The sequence below is a fragment of the Larimichthys crocea genome, chromosome XVI (assembly GCF_000972845.2).
Source record: "Larimichthys crocea isolate SSNF chromosome XVI, L_crocea_2.0, whole genome shotgun sequence".
Taxonomy (NCBI): domain Eukaryota; kingdom Metazoa; phylum Chordata; class Actinopteri; family Sciaenidae; genus Larimichthys; species Larimichthys crocea.
Window position 1 is genome coordinate 13,052,473 of NC_040026.1, and position 17,069 is coordinate 13,069,541.

General features: G+C 39.7%; 2 long non-coding RNA genes across 2 annotated transcripts in view; one reads left to right on the top strand and one right to left on the bottom strand.

Moving 5' to 3' along the window:
• Positions 1 to 17,069, bottom strand: part of LOC113747840 (uncharacterized) — an 80,394-nt gene that overhangs the window by 58,828 nt on the left and 4,497 nt on the right. The window lies entirely within an intron of this gene.
• On the top strand, positions 1,422 to 4,612 carry LOC113747841 (uncharacterized). Its single transcript, XR_003463924.1, has 3 exons — positions 1,422 to 1,519; positions 3,949 to 4,251; positions 4,409 to 4,612. It is a non-coding gene; the product is annotated as an uncharacterized LOC113747841 (long non-coding RNA).

A 17,069-nucleotide genomic window follows, 5' to 3' on the forward strand; every position in this document is an offset into this window, starting at 1 on the left:
GGTTGTATTCTTTCTATATCACACAATGAACCCTCTGGAACACGTTGCTATCTGTGTTTTCAGGAGCTCATCAGTGGGTCAGCTTCTTCCTCTGAACACCAAACCATCATCAGAAATGACTGATCTCAAATGAACAGATGTTAAGGAGAGGAACTAAAGAAGAAAAGGTATTGGTGTCTATCAGGGAAATGATACACGCTGCCTCCATTGATGTATATTTTACCTATAAAAACAGTAAAATGTAGCTTAAAAAAGGTATCAGGCACATTCTCATAAAAGGCGTAATAATAAGGCAGCATAATGGATGACGAAAAATCTAAGTGTTATGTGGGCAAGCAGGGCTGAGTGCCTTTTTTACACACCTCAAGCTGTTTCTCAGAGACAACCCACTCCATCCTTATACCCTCTTTATCTCAGTCTGTTACTATTTTAGCAAGTGGAAGATCTACTTATATCGCCAACTGAGGCGAGATTCAATTTCTGACATTGCGCCCTCCGGAAATCCACAATGATGAAAGATGTATACCAAGATCGTTATTATTATTATTAGACTATTTTTTGAGAAGTACAAGAAAGAAGCTTGGAAAGGAGCAGTGCAACAGACAACTGATGGATAAAAACAAGAGGAGAAACTCATAAACCACACTAGGCTCATTTTAATCTTATTTTTATACCTTCAGATCTGTCAAGGATTATATTGTGAGAATGTATTTTTACAATGTTTACAGCATCACACATATATCTCCAGTATCTTAGGGTGCCATTGAAACTGAGAACAAAACATCGAGTAAAAATTTCAAACCCAAGATGTTTCTTTATAGCTACAGTCACAGTCCGTGTGTGTTATGGCTTATGATGGACACATTTCCAAAATGCACTTTAAGGCTGCATAAATGAATGTTTATGGATCAAATGACTGTGATGATTAAAAGGGTTGCTCATGGTGATGAACCCCGACAAAATTATCACCCAGGTTCACAGTTCCCCAAAGCTTTAAGTGTCTTTTAGTAATTGTTTTGGTTTTCCAATCCACAACTTTACTGTTTTGGTTTAGTCTCATTGCTCTCATCAACATGATTTCAGACACAGCTGTTTTAGGTAGAAAGAGAGAGAGAGAAAAAAGCTCTGATAAATCCACTGTACCGTACAACCCAACACCAAACAGCACAGACACAAAGTTAGTGACTCGCTGGTAGACATAGTGCAGCATTTAAATGTAAGAGAGGTTGAAGGCAGCAATGGAGCGTTACCCTGTGTTGTGGTCACTGATAGATGTAGCCTATGTATCTCCAGCATTCCTATGGGCACATGGTGATGTGTGTGAGTCATGTGGAAGGAGGGAGAAGGAGGACAGTAATTAAAAACCACAGACCAGACAGTGCCAGTGCCCCCCTACTACATGCCAGAAGAATAACCGGGAAGCAACGGAGTGAGGCTGCAAGGGAGTAACAGGTGGACGCAGCAGAGCCAAGCCTGACAAGGCAGCCCAAAGAATCAAGATCAAGTTATATCTACCAAGGTGAGCCATGTTCACTAATGTAGCAACTAAGGAGAAGAATCTGTGAAAGGGGCAAGTGTTGGACTTGTCTTTATAGATAGTAGCAGCAGCGTGGGAGGCAGTTGGATAAGAAATTACATTGATGGACGGTTTTATTCATGTTTAGACTTTTATGTTTGTCTGTTTTTACAAAAGACCTTGTTTTGTGTTACTAGTTATAGTATTTAACTTTTTTGAGTAATTTGTGAATAAATAATTAAATTGAATTTTGTGTATTGAGTTATTTCTACTAAACACCCAAGTCCTAAGCTCCCACCAAAGTTGTACAAGAACCCACATGTCCGGTTTGAGTGAACAGGTTAATGGAGAATATCAGTAGTGCTCAGGGTCTCCATCAGGTTTACATTTTCCCCAATCATTTCTAGCACATGCTGCATGTATCTCATGTAACCCTAAGCCTTTAACTGGTTACCAAAGACACCGTTAATAAACAAACTTGACAATTGGCATGGTGACACTGGCTGAGCTGTGGGTGATTCAAGAAGCATAGCAACGCTCACTATAATAAAATTACCATAAATAACCTCTGACCAAAGCCAGTGATGGTTTTATGTGTACTGAGATGGATTATGTCTCTAAGTGAAAGCTGTTTTTCATACTGTGCAGGAATTAATAGCCTCTGCTAAACCGAGAAAAACAAGCCCATGTTTCTTTCACATTAAAACAATGTGAAGAAAAGAAACATTTAATCAGTATAATGGCAAATGATCCTTCCCTCCCAGATAATTCTGTCCTAAATTATCATTAATGAGAAGCACGGATGCTAAAGCAGAAGAACAGGAGCTTATTGCTGACAGGCTGATTTCACACACTTTGCACCTTGTAATTTAAGATGACCTGGAAAAACACCACATCGCACCTAACTAGTAATCATCCCTCTGCAGTGCACAGCATGCTAATCGGCTAGGAGGTAAGAGATGATGAGCACTATACAAATCTGAAACAATGGGGATGACGCATCAGACTGGATGCTACAGTCTGTTATTACGCCCAATAAAAAAACATAAGAGTCGCTTCTGAGGCTAAGTTAAAGAAAATTGAGATAGACTATATATAGTATGCAGACCTAATTTGCGTACATATAATTATTAGGCATAATTAATTCAACCTTACGTTGAGTAAGACAGTAAATGGCAGGCAAAAAGTGATTAGTTTCATCCACATCCACATATACGCCCATGTTAATATAATTTCTGATTTAAAACATCATGATTATCGTTTCCTTATTTAAGAGCAGCACCAGTGTAAGCCAGCTCCAGCTTGTGCTGGACTGCCAGATTTGGTTAGGTTTTGGTGCCATGTACTTGGGATGAATGAATGGATTTGGACCACACTTAGACTAATTCTGCTGGTGTTTTTTTCTGCACAATCCTGCAACCAGGTGGACAATGTCCCAAGAGAAATTACAGCATCGATGTTTCACACATGCCCAATAAAGACATACGTTTACTTTCAATTCCAGCAATGTGAATTATGACTCTTGTCTGTTGGAAGCAATTGAGGAAATTGTGGTGGATGGTTTTGTCAACAAAAATTTTGACAATCTGTGCCAGTGGGAAACAGGACAAAAAACTGTTTTCCCCAGTCAGAGTCAGCATTTTTTAACCATGACCACAATTATTCCCCAACTATAACAACCAAGTAGTTTTTCTAACCCAAGCAGTGATCTTTTCTTAACCCTAACTAACCATCCATCCATCTTCCATGACTGCGTATCATTATCACGGTCATGAGAGGGCCAGCTGACACTTTGAGTCATCACAGGGCTTACACATAGAGACAAACAACCATCCGTGATCACATTCACACCTACAGGAAGTTTAGAGTCACCAATTAACCTGCACATCTTTGGACTGTGGGTGGAAGCCAGAGTCCAGAGTACTCAAAGAAACTACGCAGACAAGGAAAAACATGCAAACTCCACAGCCGTCTTGTGAGATTTTAACCAGATACCTTCTTGCTGTGAGGTCATAGTGCTAACTACCATGCCCCCCTAACTAACCAGCCTAACCAAACCTAACATAGTGTTGTCAGGTCAGAAAATGGTTTTATGCAACAGTGATTTGTTGAGTTTTTGGAAGGCATTGTTAAGTGATTCCTTCTTCTACAGTATGTGTTGTTCTGGAGGGAAATTGCAAACAACCTTTTTTTGTCATTTCATTTTGAAGATTTGTTGACCAGATGTGCCACACTTTCTGCGAGCTAGACTGTAAAAACTTTTCTGTAGGCCAGGTCCCAAGATTTTGACACTGAAAGTGTTCTGGTTTCCATTTGTAGTCCGAATGGCATAGACCAGTCACCTTCAGCTGGCTGATCAAATATCTGTTATTAAAGATTAGCTGAAATGTGTCTTTCTCATCATCACCAGATATCTTGTGTGCGTTTTCCAGATATTTGCCTGCTATATGAGAAGCCCAGAAACATTGGCCAGAGGATAAATCATCATCTGATGGGTTCCAAGATTGCCTAGGTGCTTACCACTCATCATTTCATCATCATTTTCATACAAAAGATAGCATTAACAATCATATTCTATTTAGATCATTTAAGCTGATTCAGATTTTGGATTATTTCAGGCGCCACTGGATTTGAAAGTAGTTCTCATTCATGTTTGCCATAGACAGTGTTACATGACTCATAGCTGGAGCACTTCTACATTCTGGATCAACATGAAATGTCACCACTCCACCTCCGTAAGTCCTGCCTGTGATGAGATTTGTTTTGTTTTTTTGCTTCAGCTCAGTGAACCATCTAGTTAGCCAGTTTATCTTCCAGTTTATTAGTTTGCTTGCCTGTCCGCCTGCCTGCCAGTCTGCCAGAGTAACTTACACCATTTCACTTGGTCTCCAGGATCACCTGTGTGCCAGCTCGGCAAACCTGCAGCCAGATCTCTTTCCCTGGATTTCCCCTTGTGCAAGCATTCATGCCTGGATACCTTTCCTCACCTCAGCCAAAACATCAGCCAGGGACCAGCTCACCAAAGTAACTTGATGAAGATGAACTGTGTTAGAAAATATCAGATTCTTTGATTTAGAAGTCAATATGTACAAACCAGAGAGAGAGAAGTTAACTCTGCCAATGTAAAGCTTTTTTCTCTTATTTATTATCTGATGTGCAATGGAAGTAGAAGTTTACACTTTCAAAAAATTCATTATTGGATTTTGGGTAAAGAGTGGATGAATTCAGCAGTTACCACATCACTGAGGATATCTTTAAAGGCCCAATGTGTATCTATTAGCATGAATAAAATACAATATTCATTAGTATGTTTCCATTACTGTATAATCACCTGAAAATAAGAATCATTATGTTTCGTTGTCTCCAAATGAACCCTTTATATCTACATGCAATCCACCATGTTGAAGATCTAGACGTGGTCTTTTGCTTTTCACAGCCAGAGCTTTTCTTACATGCTTGGAAGAGGGTGAGATAGGCTAGTATTCACTTGGTTGCAATCCACAACTTCACTGCTAAGTGCCAGTAAATCCTACACACTGGACCTTTAAAGAAATTTTTTTAATGAAAATATATAGCAGCCCCTCCCACCTCAAAACTACATATTGGGCCCTGCTGTGGCCTGACTATATCCAGGTTGCATCTGTCCTTTTCACTGGGATCATCTACAGCCCTTTAGTGATCTTGAATAAAGGAAAATCAGGTAAATGAAAAGAGGAATATTTTAGTAATTCTCTATTTCCAAAAGAAAATCAGCAGCATGCCTGGTGAGTCTGATGTTACACAGGGTTTATGGAAAAGAGCTTCAACAAGAGTTACACATGATCCTTTAATGGAATAGGTGGCATTATTGATGTAATGGGCCCTTTTGTGAAATGGGCTACTTATTTTTTATAACAGTTGTATATCACAGGCTTCAGTCTAAAATAGTAGTTACAGCTTTAATTATGCAGCCGGGCCCCTCAGGCACCCACAGGGCCACGTAATAAGATTTGGTACCACTTAAGTAAATGTTAAAGTGTTTAAGTGTTGTGTTGCTCTGTTTATAACAAAGCGATCCTCACTTTGAATTTCACAGCCTTTTCCATCACGGTGCTCGACCACAATACCAACAAGCTGATTGACAACAAGCGTTTTTGTGCTTTTACAATAAGTCTGACATTTTCGCCACGTCGTTTTTCACAGCTTCAAAAGAGGAGTGGGCGTCTTGTTTGAAAAACCCATCTCCTCGTGCTCTATTATAACTGTCTTTTTTTAAACAACGCTGTCTGTTGTGCAGGCTAGTAATAGTGTGGATAAAGAAAGCTGGATACAAATGGAGCTATTCACGGTGTCGATAATAGACTGCTCTCAGTGAGTGTGACTCATCCTGTGACCTGCAGCCACTCGCTCTGCTGTGCTTCTTCAGACTGTCATCAGTGCTGATAACCTTGCTGTCACTCCGTTTCAGCCACCGTGTTGAAAGGTGGTTTCATTTCACCTTCCTGCAGCTGTGCTGGAACGAACTGAGAGATATTGTGTGTATATATTGTACAGGCAGTTTTTTTTATTATTTATTTTTTTTTATTTTTTTTTAAGATTATTTTTTGGGCCTTTTTCAAGCTTTATTTGATAGAGACAGCTGAAGACTGACAGGAATGCAGGGAGAGATAGATGGGGAATGACATGTGGGAAAGAGCCACAGGTCGGATTCAGGTGGGCTTCTGCAGCATGGACTGAGCCTTCGCACATGGGGCGGCTGCTCTACCAAGTGAGCTAAACGCCGCCCCACAGGCAGTTTTTCAAAGAGAAAATATTGCAATATTGTAAAACTTTGAGATGTAGAGCTTTATTAAATGGATTTGTGTCAGGGCTCCTTTGTTCGTGTCTATGCTAAGAAATATGTCGCTGGCCGTAACGTTTTTGGTTCTTGCTGATCTTCTGGAATGTTATCTCCATTCTTGCTTGACGTAGGATTTCAGCTTTTACGTTTCATAATGCACCGAACATTTTCAGTTTTCTCCCCTTATGCCTGGTGGAATTTCAAATACTGACTTGTCAGATCACATTATAGTTTTCGATTTTGTCTCAGACCATCTTAAAATTAGCTTGAAGGCACAAAGAAGCTAGACATAAGTCAGCTGCGTTTCTAGATGTGGTTTCCTCTTTGGATGGTAGAGTTTCAACTGTCATTTGTGGATGCAGCAGAAAAATCACAGATGGTGGTTTTTGGAGGTGTTCCTCAGTCCATGCAGTGACGTCCATGACAGAATTGTATCTGCTTTTGATGCAATGCTGTCTGTGAGATTATGGCCATCTGATATTGGTGTTTTGTACCACAGATTCTTTTCAACTCTTTGCAGAGAAAGATTATTCTTAAACTGTTGCACTATTTGCGTGATGAATACCTCCTCTTTAATTCACAGAGTCAGCCTCTTTGGGGTGCTTGTTTTATACTACATCATGTCAGTAACTTGTTATGAGACGTTCCACCAGGAGTTTTGTTGCCACTGTCCCAACTCTTTTGAAATATGTTGCTGGCATCAAATTCAAAATGGACATATTGTTCCAAAAACAATCAAATTTCTTAAATGTTATAAGATGCCTTTGGGCCATTTTCAATTAAAATGGGGTTACAGTGTTTTGATCATCATCCCATCTTGTTTCCATTTACATTTTACACAGCGTGCCAACTTTTTTGGAATCGGGCATGTAATATAAGCCTCATGAAAAACTTCAGGTTGGTATTTCACTTCAAGATCTGTGGCTCAGCCACATTTTCGACCTTTTGGACAAAAACACTTGCTAACTGTATCTGCATGCCCACACACACACCCACACATCCTCACTTTAAATACACTGTTGTGATGCATATTTTTTTTCTTTCACACACCAGTTAGTGGTGCTGTCCTCTTTGTATTTCCACTGTCGGCATGCTTTATGGAAATGTATTTTGAGATTCTACCCTCCTCCCTGCGCAGTTTGAGTTCATTACATCATCTTATTTTATGCCAAACAGAAGCGTCAATGGGCTACTGAATATTTATGTTCACAGATAACAATGGCCTGCATAATATGACTATAAAGTGTTTATTTATATATATATATATATATAAATAAAACACATGAGCCAGTAGGTGCTCACGTGTCAGACTCAGTAAATAATGGAGCCAGAATCTCATTTTTTACCAATGTCATATTGTAGAACATTAAATAGGTCAGGTCAGAGCTTGTTTATGGAGCAAAGCAACAGATTATTAATGAAGTTGCAACTGAGCCATTTATCTTTTGTATTTAGGTCCATTAATATAGCTTTTTATTTTGGGTTAGTTTTGTTTTGTATTGTTAAAGTCACAATGTATAGAAATCTGAAGACCTACTCTGTTTCTAGCCCCTTAATATTAACATTTCCTTATCCAGTTTAAGGGGATAAGAATAGAGGGTGTTGTATATATTGTAGAAACCCCCGAATTTCAGTCTGTAAAGGAATAAACAGTACTGAATTGACTTTACACAAAACTGCTTTACTCAATATTTTATTCATATGAACAATGGATCAAATTACTCCATGTAAAGGGAAATGTGTGAACATATCAAATTATCATCAAATAATCAGTTTTCATTTCTTCCGCTGATCTTTTATTTCAGCTCACTATTTTGGTTTTAGCTGTTTAGGCTTTTTTTTCCTCCCCAAATATATAGCTCAGATAAACCAACCCTATTTAGAAGTTCAAGAAACAACATTTCCCTGAGGAGGTGTTGGAAATCGAAAACATTGAAGCAAGAGTGAATTCTGGACTTTCTGGACAGGTGGTCAGGAACACAAATCCAGATTAATGCTAATGTGGCTGAATGACATGTAAATGACACTGCTTGCTAACACATTAGTCATATCAGCTTGCCTACCAAGGTGATACTATGCCACTGTATTTGTTTTCAGCTTGTTCCTGCTGTCCTAATTAGGCTAAACATTTAGTTTAAAAGAGCCAGCTTGTCAAATTTAGATGGTTCTATTTACAAAATGTCAGAAATGGAATTTTCATAACCATTTTCTTTGTTTTGTATATTCACCTAAAAATAAGTTGTAAGTAAATATCAGTTTTTGTTACCTGAGGAGAAGTCTGCCATGCTGTACCACGAGAAGGACAGGGTGAGGTGAGGGGTTGTAATCAGCTGGAATGCTGCATACCAATAAATAAAACACATTGGACCTTTAATGCAGTTAACTTAATATAGGCCTATGTGTTGTGTAATAGCTTTTGAGCACTGGGTAGACTTACATATATTATATATGTATTAGCCTAATAGTTGAGGTTAATTGCGCCTAATTACCCTAATGATGGAAAATATTGTGAAGCAGCTCTTTTTCTGTGAAGGAATGATTCATGAAAACAGAAATGCCACATTCAAAGTATATTTTAACAACCTGAGTCAGAATGAGCTTCATCTCAGCCTCCTAACTCCTTAAATTAGGAGCTCTAATAAACACCTTTTCAGCTGTGGCCGGCGTACACTGTTCATGATGTTTGTGATTCAGATAATGAAGCATCCACTGTGTGAAAGTGTCAGCTAAAAGCCTAAAATAGAACAAAAAGATCCAGAAAACCCAGTCAATTAGTCCAAAGCACAAGCAGCAGAATCCAGGCGATGATGGCTTTAGCATCACTTACTCACAAACGAGTTTGACCCCAGTGTGTTTACTGCACACATGCACTTAGAAAGCCTTCTCCTTGCCTAAGCCGTGAGCATTCATTTGTTTAAAATTTAGAGTACTACTGTGTGATGTGTGTGTTTGTGAGTGTGTGTGCTTTGTTTACTTTGCCTGAGCCTCATCTAGGTCCACTGATTCTCATTTCCTCACAGTCCACGAGATAATGCATGATGGAACAATGAGTAAGCCCTTAATTAAATGAAGGCAGCAGAAGCGATCCATAATTGCCTTCTGGCTCTGATGCTGAATACTGACGATAAGTATGTGGAATTTTAGGTCCGCTCTGCACATAGCAGCCTGCAAGGACCGCTGACCTTTCAGACAAAGACAGAGGTAATAGTAACTTCATGGGGCTCGATGAAGCCTCATGCATTTAAAAATGTCATCACTGTAACCTGGTGTAGCTGATAGAGAAAAGTTCTGTTTTTTATCTTGTGGAAACGAGAAAAGAAATCCCAGCAAAATGTCATCTTGCATCTTACTTCTCTCCTATATGAAACTGTAAAAGCCGCTGTCCAATGAAAACTTTTAATATATAAATCTGCATATTCTCTTCCATCTATTGTCAGCATTTAGAATAATATCGACCAATGAAAATGTTTTGTTACATCATGTGTGATGCACACAGGTCAGTGTAAGATGGCAAGTTTGGATTGTGGCTACACCTAGATCTGGCAATGGTCAAGGCTACTGCCGTGGTCCTACTTTAAATCCACTACAAATACTGTTAACATTAATTGATTAATAATTTAATAACTCAACCACCCAGTATCGGTACCAATAAGTTGGGTCCTGCCTCTTTTTTGCCAATGTTGCCAAGTGCTTGCTCACGGTGGGAATTGTTGGGTCTCGATATATGGAAAGTGTCATTTACTGTAACAGGCAGGGCCGGTCTTAGCTATGGGCAATGTGGGCGGCCGCCCAGGGCGCAGTCTCCGTGGGGGGACCGGCGCTGGTAACAGGTGTGAGGTTGGACCCAAGAACAGCACAGACTGAAACCAGTGTTGGAACAGGAAATAGTCGACAACAGAGCCAGCCAAAACAGTTTCAACTCCCCAGCAGAAACCTCTGGGGAGGGAATCCAAGCAAACAGGAGACAGACAAGGGTGAGCAGACAGAGGAGTCAGGGACAGAAGGCTGGTCAGGTTACTTGGACAGGGACGATGATGACGGGTCTGGGACAGGCAGGGTCGAAACCGGGGGAAGCAATCCGAAGATAAATGCACGAGAGCTTAGCATGCTGCTCAAGACAATCTGGCAGAGACTGAGTGAGTTTAAATCAGGTGAGAGAACACAGGTGAAGGTGGTTGCACTGATGAGGTTGGAGTGGCCAACAGGTGAGTGGAAAAGTACTGGCAGGAGGGATGAAAAACCAGGAGCGGAAGAAAACGTTTTTTTTTTGTTTTTTTTTACTTTTTGGGCATTGGAAAGCAACAGTATACTGCAAATCAAACCACATGTCCTACTATTGATGAGGTCAGTCGAGTGTAGGGTTGTTCTTTTGTTCTTTCTAAGAACTGGTTTATTTCAAGCCACATGGAAGTCTAACAGACAGGAGTAATCATCTTTCCGATTAAACTGTTTGATTGTAGAAAACAAGTGGATCTTTGTTGCAAGTCAAGTTAGCTGTTACAGTTTTGTTGCTAAAAATAGGCAGCCTGTGATGCAAATAGATGATGCAGTTCCTTGTCTGTGCATCGATCTATAGGTCATCCCTCTGAGCTCCAGTAGGGGGGATCACACTCCTCTCCCCTCGATCAATACAGGCCAGTGAAGGTGAGGTCATCATCCTTTGAGCTGGATATAGACGACATTTTTTTTTTGCTGATTTTTACAACTGTAGGAGGTCAGTTAATGCGTCAGCTAAACTTATAATACATTTCAGAAGTAAGACTTTGTTACATGACATTAAAAAACTATTTTGATAAAAAGATGATTCAGCCCTGCTGTTATATTCATCAGCGCATTAAATCCTTCACAAAATAGTCTTTAAAATATCAAAGTACATATTCATGATATTGCTGTTTCAGTTGGAACACATGGGCATAGAGCTGACAAAGTCTGACAGTATAGTCTTAACAATAAGGACTAATGCAATCATAATTGGGAACATGATTAATCATTTGCTTGACAGATGTTGAAGAACTGATGTGCTGCAGAGTGGGCGATTGCCTGCATAACTAGAAATTTGCAGGCGACTGTTATTTATGGAATCAGATGAGTCTTGGTATGAATGAATACACACAGAAGAATCCAAACTGTTTTGTTTGTTATAAATATTAAAAAGTAGGATCCATAATCAGTGTATTTCCGATTTCTTGATTCCACATTTTCCATCCGCACATTTTGTTGCACCCGTTTCCTTAACATCTCTCGAATTGGCAAAGTCGCTGTTTCTGTATCCTCCTGAAACTCTACATGTTTAGACTCAAACATAATCACATCTCGACAGCTGCAATCAAGCATGAACAGCATGAGAACAAAGAGGCGAGATTCATTTGTTCAACTATCAAACGACGTTGCTCATTTTCCCCTTTAGAGGCCATTTGTTTGAAACAAAAACAGCTTGTTCTTTTCCTTTTTAAAATCTGATGATCAATATTAATTATCTTTCATTTGTTGTTAGAGAATCCGTAAAGTCTGGCTTTAAAATAGCTTCTAGTTTATCACAGGTGACATGTAGGTGTATACTGTAGCAGCTTTAGCTATGATATGATTGACTTGAATACCTGATTCTGAAGACGTTCCGCTGACACTACTAATGCAATTGCAGCTCCTACCAGCTTCACATGTGGACTTAAACTAATTAAAACTTTTTTTTTCTCCCTTAGTAACACAACACCCACACACGGTTGTCATCCTGATCTTTTTCTCTCCTGGCAGGAACATGTTGACAACAGAACACTCTCACCAACAACGGCCAGCCTGTGAATATTCTTTTCTGCATCAGGGTTATTTAATGGCAGGTCTGTTCTAATGTATTCATTTACTCATTTTGTCTTTTGTGTACACCTTCTCTACGCTGTAATTTTCTCTCCGTGCCAACTTAATTTAGGTGTAATTATTTGTTATTGCTTTGAGTCTTTTTATAACCCTCCTAGGGTTTCTTAGTTTTCCCCTAACAGTTTGAGTTTATCACTTTTTTTTCCCTTTTTTAGAAATTTGTGCATTACAAGCAAAGCGTTATAGTGAGAGCTATTTGTGTGCGGAGTGCGGAGGTGGAGGGAATCTCAACCTTACAAATGGAAGGACGGTAACTTCAAAAGAACCATTGTTCCCCTGTGAGCACGGGTGGGCGACAAGAAGAGGTGGGTTCAGACAAAGTTTCAGGAGGTAATCCTCAAACTGTTTTCTTCATCAGCGTTAGTGTTTCTAGGCTTCACACAAACAGTGGGGGTGTACCATGATGCTCTTTTCTTTGGATTTACGGGGAAAGTTTCTGTAGGTGGTACATTGCAGACATTTCGGCGGATTATTGTGTGCAATTCAATAAATGTGAATCTCTATACAAACAAGATGGTGCAGAAGATAACTGAATTACTGTTTCTGAGGGCAAGTTCACCTAAAAGAACTTGTCTTCCTTCTACAGTACACATGCAGATAGCTTTGATTTTATTTGCCAAAGCCCAGCCTGATTTTTAGGGGTCGTTGACAATCCAGCAACTGTTGAAACAGCAGAGCATGCAACAGCTAAAACTGGATATTTCAGGAGTTGGTGGAGACCAAAACAGAGCTAACAAACTGACATATTTGATGACTTGGGAGTGAGAAAGGTCTGTTTGGTCAGTGGCCTTATGCTCTAAACCTGGATTGTACCTCTGTTGCGTCTTTTCTGGACGCACCAATCTGAGGTAATGTTTTAGTGTGCTGCTGAAGTCTGGTGATGTAGTATAAAGAGCAATATGGACAAGGTTCTAGTAGATGGATGTGTCAAACACAGACGAGACCATTGTTCATGTCCAGTATGAAACTAAAAGTTAACACTGACTTCATAAACTTAAGTTATTTTACATTATGTGTTTATCTTAACCCAAACTATGATATATATAACTACCATTTTCTTTTCAAACTGTGATTTTTTAAACTCAATGAGAAATCTAAGCAGGCTTTATTTTAACTTGAAGCATATTAATTACTGCTAACTTGACCAATGCCATGTATGGATGACCATGTAGCAGCTGGATACGCAAGGCGGGAGGCTTGAGGCAGAGGTTGTGTGCAAACCAACCAGGTTTTTTATTTCATTGGCATTGACACATTAACATACAGAAACACATACTGTGGACCAGGAACATAAGTGGTCCTACCAGCAGTCGTGTGTGGTGGAACTGGCTGCTACTGCTGCTACCAACATAGACCCTGACAGAGTCTGGGGGATTCTGCCCCTCCCATTACATCCCAACATACTAAACATTAGACAAAAATCTTAAAATACATTTACACTCTGCTATATCATCATTTGAAAACTGCATTCTCTACCTGTGCTGAACATTACCAAAGAATCTATTAAACTCCAAAGAAGTAATTAAGGTGTATTCCCCCCTACACCAATTAGTTTATGGTTTGGTCTGGAGCCTTTAAATACTGTTCAGTTAACCTGGGGATACAGAAACTGTGACAACAGGTGAGTGACCTGTACACACACACACCACACACACACACACACATTTCATTTATGATACTACACAGTCACGTCACATTTTATCAAATACATTTGGTTGCACATTACCACAAAGAGCTTTGTTCAGGCTACCAAACTAACTGAATGTTTCTTTTACAGGCCTGATCTCCACTGAGGGCAACACAGAACCTGCGCACACACACACACACACACACACACACACACACACACACACACACACACACACACACACACAGTTAACACAATAGTTTCACAAATTCAATAATACATTCATTACTTTGGTTTGTGCCTCATTCTTTAATATATTTACTCATTGTGCTATTGCTACCAAAAGTAATGAAGACGACCTTCATTACAGCCAGCAAAAAGGTGCATTAATTAACAATGAACAATTTGAATGAACAATCAAATCAAACATATGGAAATAGCCTACAAAATACCCATTGCATGCAAGTTTTGAAAATTCCCTTGGGGAAAAAACACAACAAGCACTCAGTGGTAGCTGTAGCAGTAGTGAGAAAACATGTTGTTCAAGGATGTGGGTGGGCCTTTAACATGTTAGGACAGAAAGGTTTACTGTTATCTGTAAACATGAGTTACTCAGAGACTAAAGTTACTTTAGAATTTTAACCTCAGCCATAACAATGGCATCATGAAAAGAAGCAGGAGATAAATACTAAGAGAGGCAAGATGGGGAAAGTGGAGAGGTTACACCGTCAGAGTGTTCATGAGGATGTAGGTGGGTGGCAGCATAAGCGAGGCTAACACGTCATGATTTGGCACCGGTTGCTGCCAGATGGGCTTGACAGCATGAACCTCAAGGCAATAACCAACCTGCCAAGGCCCTGAGCAGCACTGACACCACACCAAATTCCTAGGTGGGTGTTTGTTATGGTCCCTATTAGTTACTGTATCAAAAACAGTAGCTGCTCTTCCTGGGATCCACAGAATGTGCGCATAATGTCTAAGTCATTGTTTTTGCTCTTTACTAATACGCACAGATAATAATGGACTTTTTATGGTCCAGACAAAAGAGAGGAGTCTAATTGATGGATTAGTCGTCACCCTGATAGAGAGGACAGAGCAACAGAGGCTGTAGTTCGGTAGGTTCTTTCAGACTCGAGGCACCACACAGAAAACATCATCGATCCTTTTAGTACTAAATTGTTTTTTCTAAACAAGAATGATCGATATGTGTTAACTGTGATAGTACGGTGGTGTCAAATGAGATGTTGGACAGTCACAGTCACACACTGCAAGAAAAACTTTGACCTAAACACCACTGGAAACCCAAATCCACAACGGCCTTCTCACTATGCAATACAGAGTACGCATAGTAATAAGCATCTCAAAAGCATTAGGTATTGGTTACAATCTAGATTCAAAGCCTCAAAGCCAACCGGACAAACTTTGCTGTTTAGTGTAATAAATACACTCCTAAGCTGTCAAAAAAGGAAATAGGCGTACAGCAATTATATTCTTAATTCAATTAATCTCTTTTTCCAAACTAAGATTAGTTTAACTGCCTTGTTAACTTGTCATAGCACACTTCATTCAAACGTGACAGGAACCAATTTAAACTCACCAAATCGTCTTGGTTAGGCTTTCTGCTGTCCCAACAATTACCAACTCCGGTTTGGTCCATATGAATCATGAAGTTAAAAAAATTAATGTTTTACTAAAAGGAGTCTGGTCTTGTGGCTTTGAAGAATATAGAGTATAGAAAGTGTCTGAAGGTTTCAGACTAATAGATGTTTCTAGGTGGCTAAAACACATTTTGCTGCTCATCGTCCACAGCAGTACAATCATTTGCTTCCATGCTGAGGGAGCTGCCAGTCAAAGCGTGATCACACACTACCCCTACATAGTCTGGAGAAATGGTCTGAACAGCAAAATGAGTTGGTTTTGAACAGGGTTTTCTAATAGTTATGAATGTTTATTTTCACTGATTTTTGTGGCTGCTTAATGAGACACTCGGCTTAAAATCTCAGATGTGTTTTTATTATTCCAAGCCACATGTCCAGAGACTTCAAGGAAAAGCTAAATCACAAAGCCTCGGAGTATAAGTTTAATGGAGGAAAAGCCAAAAGTGAAGCTGTGAGACAAAAGCTCCAAAAAGAAAATCAGTACCTGCAAATACTCCAAATAAACCCACTTTGGAGGAAATGTGTGCTGTGATGGAAAAGGGGGCAGCAGAACAATGCCATCCAAGAAGCAATCCTGTGGCTCACAGAGAGTCATCAACATGTCAAAGCTTTGGATGAATCCTACAATGCTGCATTGGCAGAGAAAGAGGCGATCAGGCCCGCAGAATGACAATTTGTGAACATGAGATCCAGGAGATCCACAGAGTGCTTTGCATAAAATGAATGAAAATGACAAAAGAGGCTGTGAGGTGCTGAGATTCTGCCCTGAGGCAGAAATCCAGAGTCTGTACAAAGAGTAGGATGACTGAAAGAAGTGGAGTGTTGTATGCAGGGACAAGGATGAACCATATGGACATTCTAAAGTGAGGAAAATGACAATTAGTGACAAAGAACTAGAACCTAAGGAGAAGGATCATGCGGGCATAAAGTGAAGACTTAATTAAAACACATAGTGGGATCCACAAGAAGCTCATAAATGATGATGACTGGAGGTATTAGTATGACATGAAGGAGCAGACAGATGGCTGGCTTGAAGCAAAAAACTAATTTACAGGTTCTTATTGAAATTCCTTCTGTCTGAGTGCTTTTAGGACAATATGTCAATGATGGTACAGTCGAGGAAAAAAGTTCCATCAATCACCAACCAAACTAGGATATTACAAAATAGAACAGGAGAAATCAAACTTTTTTAAGCTCAGTTGGTAGAGCAGCCGCCCCATGTACAAAGGCTCAGTCCTTGCCGCGGCTCTCCCCACTCACTCTTCAAGCTGTTTCTATCATATAAAAGCAACAACAAGGAAAAAAAAAAGGAACAAGGAGGACAAGAAGTCATAAAAGCAGAAAACAAGTCAAGCCGAGTCAACTTTTCTCTGCGACTCAAGGTTAGAGAGGGAAGAAGTTTGGGGGCATCATGATTCACTGAAAGAGGAGAAGGACACCATGACACCATTTTAGAGGCCTCAGAAGCTTAACAGAACAAATGGATGAAAAAAAAACTCTGTAGGGCAACTAAAGAGCAGCTTGATGTTCCAAAAAGAAGAAAAAAAAAAGAAAAGGTTTTTATAGAGACTGACAGGT